This window comes from Ochotona princeps, chromosome 5 (assembly GCF_030435755.1).
Source record: "Ochotona princeps isolate mOchPri1 chromosome 5, mOchPri1.hap1, whole genome shotgun sequence".
NCBI classification, from domain to species: domain Eukaryota; kingdom Metazoa; phylum Chordata; class Mammalia; order Lagomorpha; family Ochotonidae; genus Ochotona; species Ochotona princeps.
In genome coordinates, this window is record NC_080836.1 from 90,827,227 (window position 1) to 90,840,299 (window position 13,073).

General features: G+C 55.1%; 1 protein-coding gene across 6 annotated transcripts in view; it reads right to left on the minus strand.

The window, feature by feature from the left end:
- The window catches only part of TNS1 (tensin 1), a 203,458-nt gene that overhangs the window by 163,036 nt on the left and 27,349 nt on the right, over positions 1 to 13,073 (minus strand). The window lies entirely within an intron of this gene.

Consider the following 13,073-nt stretch of genomic DNA (forward strand, 5'->3'; position numbering starts at 1 on the left):
CAAGCACCCACTGACATGCATAAGATCTGGGTCTGGGAGTAGCACGAGTGGGGAAACTCCTCTAGTGGGTTGTAGCTCCCACTGAAGAGCACATGGTCCAGGCCTGGATGTTGGGCAGACTGAGCAGGGTAGCTCCATGTGTCAGCTGGTTTTGGAAGGGGCCAGACTAGGCAGGGCCAAGCAAACCATAGTCCACTGGCAAGTGCAGAGACCAGGATGGAGTACAAGTCACACCAGGCTAGGCTGCCATACCTACTGGTTTGCATGAGCCAGGGATGAGAGCAGACTGAGCAGAAACAGGAGAGTTAGGATTGGGCCAGGCCAAGCTGCAGCATCCAAAGGCAAAGGCCAAGACAGGGGAGGGACTATGCCAAGCTAAGTCAGAGCAACCACTGGCATGTGAGAGTTCTGTGGCTGGGATCAGGCCTGGTTGGGGAGCTAAAGGGACACCCCGACTGGGTTGTAGGTCCCACTGGTGAGTGCCGGGGCCGGAGTGGGGGCTGCAGTCTGGTCTGGATATGGCTGCAGTCTTCCTCAGCACGAGTGTCGACTGGGTCTGGGATGTGCCAGACTGGGCTAGATTCCAGCACCCACTGGTGATCATGAGAACCAGGGTGGGTGTAGGACAGGCTGGGCTAGCTCTTTGCTCTTGCTGAGCCATGCATGAGCTGCATCTGGGTGTGGACTAGGCTTGGCTGGGCTGTAGCACTTAACAGAAAGAACCAGAATGGATGAAGGCTAGTCAGGAAAGGCTAGGACAGGAGGTGGACTAAGTAGGGTTGGCCCATGGACCCACTGGTGTGCACGAGACCTGGCATTGGGAGAGGTTCTGATGGAGGAGTTTGGGGAATTCCTCTGTCAGGGCACAGTCCCTGCAGGTGAACATAAGAACCAAGAAAGGGAGCAGCCCAGAACAGGCCAGGTTATGGTACACATGGGCCTACCTTTGGCTCAGGTCTTGGGCAAGCCAGGTTGAGCCAGTTCATATCACCACACTGGCAAATCCAAGAGCCAGAATAGTGTGTAGATCATGCCAGGATGGGCTGCAATACCAGCCAGTTCACATTAGGGCTGGGACAGGGGACTGGCTGGGCTGGCTAGGCTGTAGTCCCCACCAGCGTGAGCTTGAACTAGGGGTAGGTCAAGCCAGGCCAGGCTACAGCACCCACTGGCAAATGTCAAGGTGAGGCAGACCATGCCAGATTGGGCCTCAGCACCCAACCATCACACGTGAGACCCAGGGAAGAGTGGGCAAACTCAGTAGAGGGTTGCAAGGAGCTCCCCTGCTGGGCCTCTATTCCTACTGGTGTGAGTGAAAACTGGGATTGGGCGCAGACCAGCCCAGGAAGGGCTAAAACATCTCTTGGCCCGCATGTAAGCTGGATCGGAGACAAGCCAGGCTGGGCTGACTGTACCTATTGGTACATGCATAAACCAGAGTGGGTGTGGGCTGGTTGTGCTTTGCTGCAGCATCACCTAGCAGATGTTAGCAGGGGGTGGGGTAGGGGGGTGGAGGGGAACTCTGTTGAGCTAAACTGCAGTACCACCTGGAGAGTGCAAGATCCAGGAGAGGGAGTAAGCCCATCAGGGAAACAGTGGGTACCTCCCTCTTAAGTTGCCACTCCCACTGGTGAGCATGAGAACCAGGACTGGGACAGGCATGGCTAGACAGAGTGGCACCCACCAGGACATGTGTGGGCTGGATAACGGGGCTGGTTGGGTTGAATTAGGCTTCAATGCTCATTGATATGTATGTGAATTGAATGGGATGCGAGACAGACTGGACCAGTCTGCTGCATATACTGGCAAACACAGGAACCAGGGAAGGGGGCAGGACTGATGGGGGTTATTGCAGGTCGGTTCAACTAGGCTACAACTCCCACTGGTTTGCGAGGAGACTGAGTGTGCAGTGTGCAGTGTGCAGGATCAGGTTGGACTGTAACACCTATTAGTTTGTATAGAAGACAGGGCCGGAAACAGAACTGACCCAGCAATTGCAACTAACATTGTGCGCGTAGGCCGATTTGGGCAGTAGACTGCACTGGACCCTGTATTGGCAAACACACACAAGAATAAGGTCTGGGATGGCCTCAGATGAAGTTTCTTTGAGAATCTCCCCAACTGAACCTCTGGACTCAGAATTCTAACCACAGAGAGAATTGCAGATTCCATGGTCTGACTGTAGAAAGGATGTGTCATTGCTGGGCCTCCTCAGTGGCTTAGATGGAGCACTGGACAGCATATCCACATGCACATGGAGGATATGGCAGTACACTGGGACCTGCAGAGGACACCTGGTACCATAACAGAGGATGGAGGACAGAACAAATCAATCAACTACCCCAGCCATGTGTTGGCAGTGAATACCCGGGCAAATAGAGTCTCTAAGGTGGACTGTGTCAGCCAGTGGAGTCTGGAGAGATTTCATTGTGATTGGAGTGGAAAGATCGGCAATTCAGAATTGTTGAACTATCAAAACCACTTGAGCAGGACCCTTGCGGCATGCCCGACAGCAGGCCCCTGGGATGGCTGGGAGGCTGGGTGTGGCTACTCCCCTTATCCCTTCCCGTTCCTCAGATACAGGAAGGAAAAAAGAGAATGTGAAATAATGGTCTCACTCACTTTCCTCTAGCCCTTGACCCTTCGCATCCTAATCACATTAAAAATTATCAAATATAAAATTTAGACAATTAAAAAAAGTAGATTCAAACAAGAGCTCCAAAATGGAATGTCAGCATCACAGGCAGCAGCTTAGCTGACATAAAGTGAGTCCTGTTTTCATTTTTGTTTGAAAGCCAAAGAGAGAAGATCCATCCTCTGGTTTACTCCCCAAATGCCTGCAGCAGCCAGAGCTGGGCAGGAACAAAGTTCCAGGAGTCCACAGTTCTACCCAGGTCTCTACCCAGGTCTCCCACATGGGCACCAGGAACCCTGCCATCCCCTGCTGTCCAGCTAGGGCATGCAGTAGCAGGAAGCAGGAGGGGAAGTAGAGTCACCAGGCGCCGCCCCCTACCCGGGCTCCAGGGCTTCCCAACGTTGAGTTCCTCCCACCTCCAGGTCCAGGAGATTCACACCCGACAGAGGGGAGTCCGCAAACAGAGAAAACCAGGTACATGGGGCAGAGGCAGAGGACTAGAGGGCAGAGTGAGAGACAGAGAAAAGTCAGAGGCAGACGGGAGGGAGGAGAGGCTGAGGGAGAGACAGAGAGAGTCATTGAGCAGGTGCTCACACAGGACCAACTGACAGAAGGGCACAGGGGCTCCCCAAAGCCAAACCTGGGGAGAGCTGAGCATCCAAGTGTTATGGGAGTGATGACCTGAACAGGTGTACACAGATATAAAGACATGTGGAGGGGGCACTGTGCCATAGTAGCTTAAGCTTCTGCCTGTGGCACTGGTATCCCATATGGGCACTTGTTCAAGACCTGGGGGTTCCACTTTCAATCCAGCTCCCAGCTAATGTGCTTGGGAAATCAGAGGAAAATGGCTCAAGTCCTTGGGCCCCTGCACTCATGTGGGAGACTCAGAAGAAGTTCCTGATTCCTGGCTTCAGACTGGCCCAGTTCTGGCCATCACGGCCATTTGGGGAATGAACCAGCAGATGGAAGATCTGTCTCTCTTTCTCTCTCTGTAGTCCTACCTTTCAAATAAAAATATATATTTTTAAAAAAAGCAACTGAATGTATTGAAAATTTTATGAGGAACAAGATATACACCAGAACTCAAAGGCCCTCCCCGTAACATATATACAAAACCCAAAGGGCAGGAAGAAAGTTGCTTTTCCTGATAGACTCGTGCCAATTGAGCTGCCAGTCAGTGTCACTGGCAACTAGAGGCAGCCGTGGCTCGGGCAGGGGTGCCCCGACCCAGGGAAAATCACGTCTCCAACATCTGGCCCAAAGTCCCCCATCCGAGTTTAAACATCAGGCCCATCAGACTATGGGGCAGCCAGCAGGTTCAACAACCTGGACTCCACCAAGTGGCCAAGCCACGATGGTCAGGGAAAACTCCAGGAAGCGACCAGCCGAAGACTGAAAGCAGGACAAGGAAAGGCAGCTTCAGAACCGTGGAGTCCTTGGGACACCGTGGGGCTGGCAGGGCAGTCCAGGGTTCTGTGGTTTCGCTAGGAGAATATTTAGAACCCTCACCGGGACAGTGGGGCATCTGTGGATTAGCCTCCAATCGTTCAGAGAAAAAAACCCTTGTTCTGAGATGGTTTTGAAGGCAGGAGTGGAGGTGCGGGGGTGAGGGTGTGGACCCAAGGGAGAGAAGGAGAGAGCAGAGAGAGAAAGCAGGAGGGGCTGCTGACAGCTTCCCCTGGTAGTTCTTTTTTTAAAGATTTATTTATTTTTTATTACAAAGTCAGATATATAGAGAGGAGGAGAGACAGAGAGGAAGATCTTCTGTCCGATGATTCACTCCCCAAGTGACCACAACGGTCGGTGCTGTGCCGATCCGAAGCCGGGAACCAGGGACCTCTTCTGGGTCTCCCACACGAGTGCAGGGTCCCAAAGCTTTGGGCCATCCTCGACTACTTCCCCAGGCCACAAGCAGGGAGCTGGATGGGAAGCGGGGCTAATGGGATTAGAACCGGCACCCATATGGGATCCCGGCGCGTTCAAGGCAAGGACTTTAGCCACTAGACCACAGCACTGGGCCTCCCTGGTAGTTCTGCTAGGAAAATCCTCTACTCCCCCCCTCCCCGCCCGCCCCCCCCCCCAACTAGCTGGGTCCTGAGATTCCAGAAAGCAGAGCTCTGGGACAACCAGCAGAGGGTGCACAGAAGGCAGCAAAAGCTGTCCAGCTTCAGGACTCAGTCTCACAGGAGGGGCTGTACGTTCTACAGCCACAGTCATGCCTCCCTCCCCTGTTGTCTAGTCCCTGGCTGACAGCCTTCCCATCCAACCCTGGCCTGGACATATCAGGGAGATGTCCAGCCCAATGTACAAAAGCTGCCACTACCCCCACAGTCCCTCAGGAAAAAAAGAGCTGGGGCAAGCTGCTGAGGGTAGTTACTATCACCCTCTCCGTGAGAGGCTGTGATACCTCCTAGGGGCAGGAGCCCAGCTCTGCCACCCTCAAGCCAGTGACCTCAGGTGCCGCTGGCCAGGCTTAGACTGCTGAAAAGCGTGTGTCAGCCTGTTGGTTTACATATGACCCCTCCAACCAAGGACAACAGGGGAAGTCCAGGGTGGGTTTGGACTCCCAACTTCGAATGTCTGAGGGGGATATCATGGTTACAAGGTTACAGGGCTCAACATGTTAAGTTGCCATCTACAAACCTGCATTCCACGCTATTTGGGGATCATTTCAAGCCCCGACCACTTCACTTCCCACCTATCTCCCTACTTATGGCCTAGGAAAGCAACAGAGGATAGTCCAAGTCCTTGGGACCCTGCACCCATGTGGTAGACCTGGAAGAAGCCCCTAGCTCCTAGCTTTGGATTGGCTCAGTTCCGGCCATTGTGGCCACCTGGGGATTGAACCAGTGGGCAGACAATCATTCACAGTCTCTCCTCTCGGTAAATCAGCTTTCCAATAAAATACATCTAAAAACAAACAAACAAACAAAAACACTGTGAACCAATGCCACAAGGGGGGGGGCATAACCAGTGGGAGCTAACATCTGAACCAAGGCCAAAAAAAAAAAAAAAAATAGGACGCCAGGTCCCTGTGCTACCCTCTTCCCTAGGGACCACTCTGCAGGGACAGGCAGGGAGCAAACCAAGCTCCAGGAAGTAACGAGGGCTGCTCCAGGGCTCTGCCCACCCCTTGCTGGCACCGTGTGAGAACAGTGGCAGCTTGGCTTAAGCTAGGGAGCTGCCTGGTCTCCTCTAGCCTCCCAGCAAAAGAGAGCAGGTCTCCAACCAGGTCCCCAAGGCCAGGACTCTAGCCCTGGGACAAGCCCACCCAGCAACAGCAGCAGCAGCAGCAGGGGCGCTCCTGGCCCCCCACTCAAGGAGCATGCCGGCTCTCCCCTGCCCCCTATTCAGCAGGCTCAGCTTGCAGCCAAGGCCGAGCAGCCAGAGGGTGCGGCACATCTGGCTCGGGACAGCCTTGGCAGGAGGACTTGGCTGTGGGGTGGGAAAGGCTGTTTGTTGGCCCCTCCCTGCCCCATGGGGCAGAACAGCATTGTGGCAGGGGAAGGGGGAGGAACGGGTGGTGCCAAGAGGAGGGTGAAAGGACATGAGAGCATGATGACTCCTGGAGACCCTCTGGCGGCTGAGCTCCCCTGCAACTCTGCCCCTACCCCCACCCCAGGCAAGGCCCTGGCTGATGAGGTGAACAGGCAGAAGTCTGAGAGCCAATGGTCGGGAAAGGGCCTAGGATTGCCCTGGATGACCAGCCCCACCTGCCCCATGTGCCAGCCATCCACACCCTCACCTTTAGGGGCAGGGAGATCCTGGTTGCCAATGCTATGGGGGAGATGTGGACCCCAGTGCAGCTGCTGGCCCCTCAGATCCAAGCTGCACCCATTCCCCCCTCGCTTCCACGCCCCCCTCCGACTAGCCTGAGGCAGCTCACACAGTTTGCCCAGTTCTTGGTCGCCCCAAGCAGAAAACTCGAGTCATGCTCTGCCTCCCTCTGTCCCACCGGCACTGCCAGATCCCATTCATTTCACCTGCTCACTCTCTCCTGTGAATCATCTCCCCCAAGCATGTGTCGAGCCCACGGCCCTTGTCACTGCAGCCTGGGCGGCGGGGTTGCGGGGGGAAGCTGACACCTCTCAGGGATCCAACACCTCCTAACCCCCAAGGAACCCCCAGAACTGCCCCCCTCCGCCACACTCACACAGTGTTCACATGGGCTGCAGCTGGCAATTCAGCCCAGGCCTCCCACAGGAGAGGCAGGAACCCAATCACCTGAACTGTCACCACCACCTCCTGAGGCCGATGGCAGCAGGGGACTGGAGCCAGGAGCCAGGAGCCAGAGCTGGGAATCGAGCCCAGGCACCTGGACTGCCAGGCGCAGGGCTCAGTCTCCGTCCTCTATACCACTTCAGCACAGCCATCACCCAGCATCAGAGCACCCCTATCACCTGCCATGCGGCCCATGGACTCACTTCCCCTGCCATCCACAGTACTGCCTGGTCTGTGTGTTCTCCTGGCAGATGCAAGAAGCAGTCGGCTCCCACAACCTGCAGTGGTGGGGCTGTAAGTCCAGACTCACTCTCTGCCTTCGCAACTGTCTTTCCCGGCAGGTGCCTGGGCACGTATTTCACAGGGTGTCCCTCCGGCTGCTTTCGCCACATCCTTTCCTAGCGATTCTGCTCAAGGCTAGCACCTGGGAGAAGGCTAATGCTACACTTTCCCCTGCTTGGAGGTCACTTGCTCTTTCTTGGGGCCCCTAAGTGAATTCTTAGAGTTTGAATTGCCCTGAAAACTATTTGAAATTTTACCCGAACTTTGTCACACCAGAACCAAGGCTCAGTTCCCTGATGCAGGTGCCTGTTCTACATGCCCCCTGCCAGAGCTCCTGTATATGTGCAGTTCTTCTGGATGTCTTCCTCACACTACTGCCCCCTGGGGGCTATCTACCTATGCGACAGCCAGACAGAACCTCCAGGATGGTCCTGCTCACCCCCCATGACCGCATGGTTTATACAGATGATCATGGTATATGGCAGATGACCACCAATTAAAACTTCCTAGATAGGGGGAATCAGCGCCATGGCCTCACAAGATAAGCCTCTACCTGCAGAACCAACATCCTATATGGGTTCTAGTTCTGATCCAGCTCCCTTGCTTATGGCCTGGGAAGGCAGTAGAGGATGGCCCAAGCCCTTGGGACCCTGTACCCACATGGGAGACCCAGAGAAAATTCCTGGCTCCTGGCTTTGGATCAGCTCAACGCCAGCTGTTGCAGTCATTTGGAGAATGACTCAGTGGATGGAAGCTATCTCTCTCTCTTTCTCTGTAAAATCTTCATTTCCAGCTTAAAATTTTGTTTTAAATTTTTCCAGAGGAAATCTTTTTGGACTCCAAGAAAGGTATCAGCTCATGTCCACCGCGGTCTGCACTCACTCTGGTCTCTGTGTGTGGTCCCCGGCACCTGAGGGTAATAGCTCCAACAGTTGCTTTGCATATTAAAGATCCTCATTCAAAACAGACCCAAACAGCACCAGGTGGTTCCTCCATCACAGGTTGGATGATTCCAGGCAATTTGCTTGGCCCTTCTCTGCTTCACTCTACTAATCTGCTAAATGGACTGATAACAGTACCACCCATGGGTAGCTGGCACTGGGCCCCACACAGAGGGAGGAAGAGGTGAGCTGTTGTCGTGTTGTCATTCCTCGTGTGTGTGTGTGTGTGTGTGTGTGTGTGTGTGTGTATGTGTGTGTGCGCGCGCGCCAGGAGGGCCCAGCAAGCATGTGAAGATTCTGCTCCAGTCCCAGCTGGGCGTGCCAGCACCCACCTGTGCTGCTCCATCAGGTGACACAGAAGAGGCTTGACCTGGCCTGGAAGGACCCTAAGATGTGGACATGGGTGTGTCTGAGTGGGGACAGAACTAACACAGACCCTGGACAAGCCTCACGATGACATCCCAGGGCAAGGTGGCAGGACCTTGCCTAAGCTGTGTCACAGCAGTGAGACTGATCAGGGGTCACACCCCGTGCCCAGCATGGAGAGGTGCCTGCACGTGGCCACACCAGGGAGTCCTGGCAGACCCAGCAAGCCAGCCGGCCCAGCTGATCGAGGGCTCATCACCTGGCCAGTGATCTGCAGATCATCGGCCCCGATTATCCCCTTTGATTTCTGAGCTTGCAGCTACTTCACCTTCAGCTCCAGTTTAAAATTGGTCCTCTACCTCCAAGGGGTCTTTCCTGACCTCTCTCCTCTCCCCCATCCCAATTCAGATGAGGTTCCCCTTCAAGAGCCAATCCCACCCCAAATTCCCTTTGGGAAGCACAGATCTTTCCTGGACTTACTTTACCCCAAATCTGCAAGTTGCCCAAAGGAGGTCAGGACAGGTGGGTATGTGCTGGGGACTCCTGGTAGCAGAACAGAATACAGGCCACTGTCCCAGCGCACCCCTCCCATCCTGGGCTGCCTCAACCCACAACCCTGGTGCCCTGCCCCCATACCCTTAGCTGCCTTAGGATGCCGCCCACTTCCTCTTCATGGACCCCCCCACCCTCATCTGTGAACCACAGCCCTTCAGCCTTCCTACTACGCAAAACCAATGGGAGCTTCATGGGAAACTGTGTCAGTCAAAGAACTGGTCACAGAAACTCAGAAAGAGCTAGGTTACCTGGCTGGGCCCTGAAAGCAAGCCAACACAGTGTCCCCTTGGCCCAGTGACAAGGCCACAATGCCCCCTGCAGGAGAAGACCTGCATGTCTGGGAATCTTGGAATCATTCTTCGCTCCTAAGATTTATCCATTAATTTGAAAGGCAGAGTGACAGAGAATGAGAGCAAGAGCAAGAGAGAAACATCTTCGATCCATTGGTTCATGCCCCAAATGACTGCAATGGCCAGGCCTGGAGCTTAACCTGGGTCTCCCACATGTGTGCAGGGTCCCAAGGACTTGAGCCATCCTTCACTACTTTCCCAGGCGCATTAGCAGGAAGCTGGATTGAAAGTGGAGTAGACAGGACTCTAACCCCATACTTTTTCAGGGGATGCTAGTAAGAAGCAGCTTCACCGCTGTGCCACAAGGCCGGGCCCCTTCCCACTGTTCTTAAAACCCCATTGTGTAGACAATATCACACCTGCCATGCCTTGGAGCCCCACCAGAACAGAGTCCTGGAAGAGACTGGGCTTTGACCTTATCTCCAACATGCTGGGCCGCCCATCAAATGTGCCACCCTACAAGAATGGCTAACTCGGGCCCAGCGCGGTGGCCTAGCGGCTAAAGTCCTCGCCTTGAACGTGCCGAGATCCCATGTGGGTGCTGGTTCTAATCTCGACAGCCCCACTTCCCACCTAGCTCCCTGCTTGTGGCCTGGGAAAGCAGTCGAGAATGGCCCAAAGCCTTGGGACCCTGCACCCATGTGGGAGACCTGGATGAGGCTCCAGGCTCCTGGCTTCGGATCAGCGCAACTCCAGCTATTGTGGCTGCTTGGGAGTGAATTAACGGATGGAAGATCTTCCTCTCTGTCTCTCCTCCTCTCTGTATATTTGACTTTGTAATAAAAACAAAATAGATCTTCAAAAAAGAAAAGAATGGCTAACATGGCAAGACACTTTGATAAATGCCCAGGTGTACCAATTTTTGTAAACCCTAGCCCTGCTATGGGTAGGTAAAGGAAACATGCACAGAGAGGTAAAGCGGCTTGCTGCCCATCACACAGCCGCCACCAAGCAGCAGAGTAGAATGAACCCTGGCAAGGAGTCACCTGCCAGCATGACACACTTCCTGCCATTGCTGCAGATGAGCATTGCCATCGCCCCACTCCCCTCTCCCCCGACTGGGCACCTCACACAGAGTTCTGAAACATTTTGCAAAAGGCAGGTATCCTTTTTGACCCCGCTCGGTCTCAGGCAAAGCCAACCTAGTTCAGATCCCTCTAGCGAAAGGCAACAGAGGACGGGGTGTAGTTTGGGGTCAAGTCAGGGTCCACGTGGCAGGAGCTGCACAGAAAGCTCACAAGGACCCTTGAGACCGAAACGCGTGCCAGACACCAACTTGGGAAACAGCACAGCGTTGTCAGCAGCTGGGAGTGCCCAAGATGACGCGGGGGTCATAACAGCCGGGTGACAGACCCATGGCTATGCTTGGCCCCCAGCCCCCTGCCTGGTGGCCCCATCAGCCCCACCCTGAGAAGCTCCCTTGCCAGTTCCTTATACCAAGAGGGCACCCTCAAAAAAGACTCTGTAATTGCTGTATAATTCTTCTCTCAATGAAGTACACTTGAATATAGAACAGCAAAACCGAGTAACTGCTGAAGAGAACTGCATAGCACACAGCTACACTCCTGGAACTAATTAAGTGACTTTATTAATGATGACCCACACCGATACATCATTTCTCAGACCAAAGCCCCTCCACTCTCCACACAAAACAAATGCAGACATACTCCCGCCGCGGGGTACAAGACCCAGTTCTTTCTGACTGTGCCTCAGTCTACCTCGCTGGGGCCACAGACCCAGCTAGTTCCTGCCTCCTGGCAGAGCTGGGCAGAGTCTCTGAGTCGTCAGGACAGATTCAGTACCGAGTCCCTTCCCAGAGAGATCATCCCCCACCCTCAGGTACAGGAAGCAGGGGATACCCTCAACCAGGCAGCAAGAATCAGCACTTACCAAGCACCTACTGAATACCTCAAAACCCAATCAGCTGACACACTGGTATCCATCCTCATCCCAGCCTCACATACAGATATGCATTATCCTGCCCACTTTACAAACCAGGCAACTGAGTCTCAAGCAAAGGGACTGTTTTACCCCAACACCCACCTCCATGGGGTCAACATTGGAACCTGTCTCATACATCCCCTCAAACAGGCTCCGTGGAAGAGGAGCTGGCAGTCCAATGGCCTCAGGGTATTGGTAGGGGGTTGGGAGGCAAGGAGCAGCATGGGCCTGACTGTCCAGCCCTCATTCCCCAGGCCCTGGCCTACCCCAGGAGTTCCAGCCAAGCTAGCTGGGGCACTGGGGGGAGCAAGAGGAAAGGAGTTGGGGGTGGGAAGGCAGCCCCTTTGGGTATGAGGAAGACAATATCCACACCTGTTCGTGCCTCTCCGACTCTCAAGATAGGCACCTCAGCATGCCAGCCATGGCTACAGGCACTGGGTACGGAATCCCGGACTTCCCACTCTGGCAGCCCCTTTCTCTGCCATCCCTATGTCACCCATGGGGAGATAGACTCAGGCTCACCCAAGACTGATTGAATGCTGAGGGGCCCTTCCCAGAAGAGCCCCTTCCTGGCCACAGCAGCACAGGCCCCCAGAGGTGAACCTTCTGTCCTTCCTTAGCCCCTGCATCCTTGCCACAGAGACTAAGGTGGCCAGCACTCCCATTCACAGATGTCCAGAACAGCCCAGCCACCACTGAGACACCCATTGCATGGGACATGCCAGGGTCTTGTACCCCTTATTCAGATCCACCCCCCCCACCCTCACTCCAGACTCCTTGCCCTGCCTGGCCCCCAACACCACCTGGCTGTCCCCAGTCATCTAATCTCCCACCAACAGCTCCCAGCCTGGGCTTGCTTGGGTCTACAGCCTTCCCAAGGACCAACCAGATGGAGAGGGGCCACAAAGGGCCACATCTGGATGGCGGGCCTGAAGCCCCCTCCCCCAAGCCAGCCATCACTCTCTGAGGCCAACATTAACCTTAGCCCAGCTTCTGCGCCCTCCTGACCCCTGTGCATGCCGCTGCCCGGCCCAGACCCTATAGCAGCCCCTTGAGGGGGTGTCCTCCAGGCCCTGCCCCCAAACTCCGGCACCACTCTTCCATCACATCCCTCTCCATCTCCAGAAGCCTTAAGACATTTAACCCTCACCATATGGGGCTCCCAGATCCTGTCCGCCTGTTCCCCATGCTCCTCATTCCAACACACACACACACACACACACCAAACACACACATTTTCTGGTACTTAAGGCTGAGAGAGGGGAGGGGGCAGACAGAGTTGGCCATGGCTGCTTCCTCCAGGGTGGGGGAGGTCCTGGTAAAGACAGGGAGGTTGGGGAGGGGGTAATGGCCCAGGGCGAGGCCAACAATGTGTCTAGAAGAGATCCAAGCCGCGGACAATTCTGCCCCCACCCAGCTTTGGCCAAAACTCATGCTCTGGGTGCCGGCTTCCTGGTCCTCTGCTGCCCCTTCTCAAACTCCTTGCGGGATGCAGGATTCTCACCCCCTTACAGGGTGGAAATGGCAGGAGAGGCTCCACAAAACCCCAGCTTTCCTACTTACGGCTTCTGGACTTGGTTGCCAGGGCCTGGGGGTGCTGCTGATCCATGGGGCCAGGGTTGGCCCGGGCAGAGGGAAGGTCCTGGGACAGGCTGTCCTTCCACAGGCAGAAGGGGCCCACCTTCCCCCCACTGCCCCCACTTCCCTCAGTAACCTTGCCCCTGCCACTCTCAGCCTGCTGCGGACCTCAGGCTCTCGGCAAAGGATGTTGGGGGTGGG